This window comes from Helianthus annuus, chromosome 17, assembly GCF_002127325.2.
Source record: "Helianthus annuus cultivar XRQ/B chromosome 17, HanXRQr2.0-SUNRISE, whole genome shotgun sequence".
NCBI classification, from domain to species: domain Eukaryota; kingdom Viridiplantae; phylum Streptophyta; class Magnoliopsida; order Asterales; family Asteraceae; genus Helianthus; species Helianthus annuus.
This window is the reverse complement of record NC_035449.2, coordinates 15,388,757-15,395,086: the sequence shown is the minus strand read 5'-3', so window position 1 is coordinate 15,395,086 and position 6,330 is coordinate 15,388,757.

The window sequence follows — 6,330 nt, the reverse complement described above, 5'->3', positions numbered from 1 at the left end:
TCACTTGGATCTAACCGATTTCCACATAAATAAACAAAGATCTATCCTAGATCTAAACATTTACATGATGTAAAGGATTGGAAGATGGATTTTCCAACTTTCTTTCAACTCTTTTACACTCAATGCTTTCAAAACCGGTAGAAACGGAGTTTGAGCCAACTCACAAATCATTCTAGCAGTTGTGTGGTCTAAGATTCGGATTCTATCTACAAGGTTCACCGATTTCGAGTTAAACTCTAAACTCCGTTCTGAACCGTTCACCGGCCGGACTTGGGAAGAACGAAGGTTCCACGGTTCAACCCGTTGTCAAAATACCTCGATATAACGTCAAATAACCAGGACAGCCAAGTGTTAGGCGAATAGGCCGACCAGGTCAGGATGCTGACCGATCTAACAGGCTGTTCGAACGAACAACCCAACCGATCGGACATGTCAGCCGATCGACCAGGCCAGCCGATCAGCTAGCAAATGGGCCCACATTTTGACAAGCTTTATGAAGTATGGTATTGAACGGAGTGATGTTCGATCGAACGAACTGTATAATAACATTACTCATCGGATTATGAGATACTATGCTTCAACACTTAATCGATTTTCAAACTCGTTCGACGTATGGGAGTGCCACCCGATCGAACATGCCGTCCGATCAGGTGACATCCCACTGAGGACCCATCAACTGGTGTGCCTAATCGATCGACCTGAAAGGTAAGGACACTTCAGTGTTCTCAAATACTACAACGAAAACTTCAAAAGGACAAACCATCATACACAAACACATCCTACTCAGAGGCAGAAACAATCCACTCGAACAGTCCAACCGATCGAGCCTACCGGCCGATCGAACAGACTGTCCAAACGGACTTTCAAACCGAACGAACAACCCGTTCGATCGAACCTACTGTTCGATCGACCAGGATGTTCGACCCATTTACACTTATTTCCATCTTATGCGTTACTCATCGTTATGCTATCGAACTACTCCGGCTAACCCTACTCTCAAGCGCTCCCTTCAATCCATCAATCAATCGCTGTGAGTATACTCTAACCCTTTTTGCTTTAGCACTTTTGGGTGTTACATACGTTACATATTTAAATCACAATCGAACACACTACTCAATTACTTTATACGCTAACCGTTCTGCATGTATTACGTGACTAAATGATTGCTTGTTGTTAGGTTACACGTGGAATATTGTCTACCTGCCTTAACGACGTAGTACTATAGTTTGGACTCAGCACCCGTTCACACGGGGGTTGTTAAGGACAATTACTTGCATGGATTACGGTGGTAATCATGTATTGCGAACTGTCTCAGACAGTCAACCCGCAGTCATTGGTATCGATAGATCCATGTCGATAATTAACATGCTTCGTTTCCCTCTGTGTACATGCTGGTTATGCGTAAACTATTTCGAACTCTATATGCTAATATCAAACTTGTATTCTCACCTTTACATTTTATGTATTGACTTTATTTTAACGTATGTGACAGGTGTTTAAGGTGTATACTTGGTAGGGAAGCGAGGCTAGAATAAAGCTCTAGAGCCCCCAACAAATAGTTGTCTGTAGCTGCCGAGCTAGGGGTCTTTAGAAACGAACAAACAATATTATATTTTATTTAAATCTGAGTTGTCGGAACAGAATTACTTGACTGGTTGTTATCTGTAATAATTTATTATATTATTTGGGATACGGTATGGGACGTATCATTTAACTGAATAGTATTAATAGTTGTTGTGGAAACTTCTGGACAATCTGTTTCGCTCAGTGCCATGCCCCGATGATTCCGCCATTGGTTGGGGTGTGACAAATAATACCCCTAAAAAGCGAAGCTCTGCCTCGTTGTAAGTAATATAACCCCTGATCATGTATCTGTTACCCTACCCGATCGATCTAGGGCTCCGTAACGCATGTCAAGGCTCTGTCTGACTCAGTCGTTGGAGTTCTGTCTCATGTTACACCCGATTGATCTAGGACTCCGTAATGCATGTCAAGGCTCTGCCTGACTCAGTCATTGGAGTTCTGTCTCGAGTTGTACGGTTAAAGTGATTTGGGTTATCTTATTAACACGTGTGCGTTGTTTAATTTTAATAGATAATAACCGGGAGAATCACCAAGAAGTTATAGTAGTATCACCTAAGTTAACAATGTGAGTACATCTTATTTTTGTCACCTTTTTTGTGAGTCATTCTCTTTTTGTAAATCTTTTTTTAAAACCTCAAATGTTTTCAATTATAATTAATAGTGATTGAGTCTATGTATTCTACAATTACTATCGGTATGTTGGGGTTTTGTATACATTATTTTAATCCGTTACTATTGGACAAAGAGTTAGCAAATGAGTAACATGACCCACAAGTCAGGTGTTGACAGTACTGAATGAGTAACTGTGTAGATATAAACATTGTAATCGCTCTCAATACTGTGAAGTTATAAAAGTTGTTTTGATTAAACTGGGATGCACTCGCCAGTATTTCTTGCTGATAAAACCTTTCTAAAACGCATTTCAGGTAACTTATTGTGAAGCCAATAGAAAACAGCTGGAGAGCACTGAAAGCTTAAAGTTATGGCTATAAAAGTTACCTAAACAAAAAAGGAGTTTATGTTTTTAATAATTAGGGTTTACCCCTACAAATGTATTGTCAAATGAAACTTGGGTTTTATCCCAATTGTTGTTATAAAAGTTTAGTGTTTGACTTTGATAAAAATATTTCCTAACTACGGTCCTGATGTATTCCGCTGCCAAATTAATAAACACTGATACCACCCGCTCTGCGTTTATCCCGCGGCCGCCCGCTCCCGGTGCAAGGGGTCGGGGGCTGCGACACTCAGGATATTCCTATCCCAAAAACCCTCCATAGAAAACTTGAATGGATCAAATTCAACCGAAACCCAATTATCAAAGGTAAATCGACGGACTGAAATCAGGTTTCTAATAGCATCAGGATCGTATAATATGTTGTTTAGTTGCAAAGGTTTTGAGGAGGTATGTAGGGTTGAATTACCCGATCCAAGTACTAGCATGCTATAACTATTATCGACAAAAATAGAGTTAATGGAATTAACTTGAGAGGGAACTGAGATCATACCTTGGTCGGATTTGAGATTATATGACCCATTGAGTTTCACAAGTGTCAGACTCCAGAGTCATTTCTTGAAACGCTTCCCCAATGTCAGTGGGTTTCAGGGGGTTATAATTAGAGAGGTGGGCCTCAGTAGAGTGGTAAGGGTCAGTGGGTTATAGCCAGTGTGGTGGGCTTGAGTAGGGTGGTTAGGGGTGTTGGGTTGCCAGTTGGAATTGGGCTGGATCTAACCTCTTTTGATGAATCAGGCCTGTGCTCTAGTGATGCTGGTGAGGGTGGGTGTGTGTTTTAAGTGGGTGGTGGCAGTTGGTGTTGGTGAGGGTAGGTGTGTGTTTTAAAGAGAGAGTATAGAGAGAAAATGTGTGTTTTAGAGAAAGAGATCGAGAGTGTGTGTGTTTAGATATAAATGTACATATAAAATATAATATATATAAATCATTTTGTTTTATTTATTAAAACTATTAAAATGGTTTATTAAATAAATACATAAAAGACCAATTTGCCCTTTACTTAACTGTTAAAATTAAATAAGTTAGGCTTAAAGAACGTAACATGTAAGTTTTCTAAACAATAAGTACAAAACTCGTCAATTTTAAAGACAAAGGGCACCGCCTGAAATTGAGTATAAAGGTAAAGGACAAAACCTGCAATTCACTCCTATATAGGATCAGGTACGGCTATAAAGTCTAAATCTCCTAAAAGTGTGGTTTTTATGATTAATTCTTAGAATAATATGCACTTCATATATATGTTCTAAAAAAGAATTGTTAAAAAATGGTAAAGGAAATATATGGTTTTAAAAAAGGAAAAAAAATAAAAACATGTTATTAAAAGTAAATATGATAGTAAATTATTATAATATATTAAATAAAAAAGTTATTAAAAAGCTATAAATTATTATAAAAATAAAGTTACTACTCATGTTCATTCGTTAACAATATATACTAGGGTGTATGCCCGTCGCGTTACGACGGTACGTTACCGTTGGCATTCGATTGATATCGGGGTTCTGTTCGTTACAATACAGGTACTTAAAAAAATAAGTACTTAGAAAGTTTAATCACTATTCATCATTTAGAGCTTGATAAAACTAATATAATTACATAAAATATAGAGATAATTGCATATTTCCCCTTAACAAACTTTTTAATTGCATATTTACCCAAACATAAACTAAAATTGCATATTTCCCCTTATTAATTAAAATGACTAAATTGTCCTTTTGAAAACTAAAAGATTTTTTATCACCTACACCAAACCAGATCAGATGAAATCTGATATCAAAGTAGTCAAACGACTCTTCATGTTCTTCTCCATGCTACTCAATCAACCAGGGACTCTTATCCTTCTGCTATTCAACCAGCCAGTGATTCAGTAATCATCGGCGATTCTGTGAATACGGCGATTTACATGAAGTAGGATAGTTATATTGATCGATAACCAAACAAGATCAAAGGAAATCTAATATTGACCTGTGAATACAGCGATTCCGTGAACATTTGACCTTGGATCTGATTTAGTTAATGACTTTTTTGAGGAATTCTATAAAGCATTAGTTATTTTTATTTTCTTTCATTTGCTGTTATTTTTTTATTTTCTTCATTTGCTTGAAGTCAAATGTTCAACCTTGTAACGTGAAGATGGGGAGTTATATTGATCCATATATATAGTAAAATCACAAAAGCAGAGGAGATGATAATGCGAATAGTTATATGAATTCATATGGTTTTTGATTTTAGATGGATGTTATTTTTTATTTTCTTCGATTATAGATTAAAGTTTTGGTTTTTCTTTTCGTTCAGATGACTGTCACTCGTATTTTCTTATGATTGTTACTCTAGTTTGTGATAAACAAGCAAACAATGAAAATTTGCAATAAAGAAAAATTAATTTAGTAAAGAGGCAAGAAATGAAAAAAGCTAACTAGCGAAACGTAAACATAAAGAAACTTGTGAAAAAGACACAAAAACTAGCGAAAATGGGTAAATATGCAATGTTTTTTGAGGTTTAGTAAAATTAAGGGTAAAATAGTCATTGTATAATTAAATTTTAATAAAATATATCAAAATGGGTAAATTTGCAATATTATTAGTTAATGAAGGGGAAATATGCAATTTCAAATTTGGCTTGGGTAAATACGCAATAAATATGTTTTATAAGGGGAAATATGCAATTGTCCCTAAAATATAATTATCTGGAAGATCAATACACGCGACAATATTCGAGCTTCTTGATTACGCCATGTTAAAAAACGATAATTTTTTTTAATAAAATTACATATAAAATTTATGTTATTTTTCATGTCATTTGTAAAATCATATATGTAAGTTAATGGGTTTTTTTCGCACTATCACAACGGGGTTTCAGTCGTTATCGGTTTAGTTTGCTACACTACATATACGATATGATACGATGCATGCACTCGGTATAACAATCAACACGCATTTTACATCGATTGAAACCATAAAAACGAACATTGATACCCATGTTTTTCGGATGATATTGGTTCGGTTCATGATATCGGTTTAATTATCACAGACAAAGTTGTATTATATTAAATTTAATTTGAATTACTATTCATGAAGACTTTATATGTATAATAATAAAAGTAAATATAATAGTAAATTATTATAATATATTAAATAAAAAGTTATTAAAAACTATAAATTATTATAAAAATAAAGTTGCTATTAATGTTCCTTTGTTAACAATATATATAATTGTATATATATACTTTAACTTAATTGCTTTTCCCATAGGTCTATACTTCTAAACCCAAACCAAACACCACCTTACATCTTGTGTCACTAGTTAAATTAGGCATGAGACTTGGTACTGTACCAAAAAATACTGTTACTGAAAACGAGAAAAAAAACAAATTTCCACACCGATTATGGTCGTACAGTACCGGTTCGGAAATTTCCGTACCCATTATGACCGTACCGATTGACTAGTACGGAAACCGAAAAGCACAAAAATGAATAACAGTATCGATTTTGTTTGTCTGGTATCGGTATTGTATAGTACCGTCATGGTATCGGTACCTGTGTTTGGAAAAAGAAAATTAGTACTCCATAAATTAAACTTAAGACTTTTGTTCAATACTTGTATATCTAAACTAGATCAAGAATACAAAAAATAATAAGAAGAAAAAAGATATAAAATGGTTGACACCTTGACTCCTAAAAATCAACTAGCTAGTTATGCCTTTGAAATGACTCAAATGTTTCACTTAAATGCCAAACAC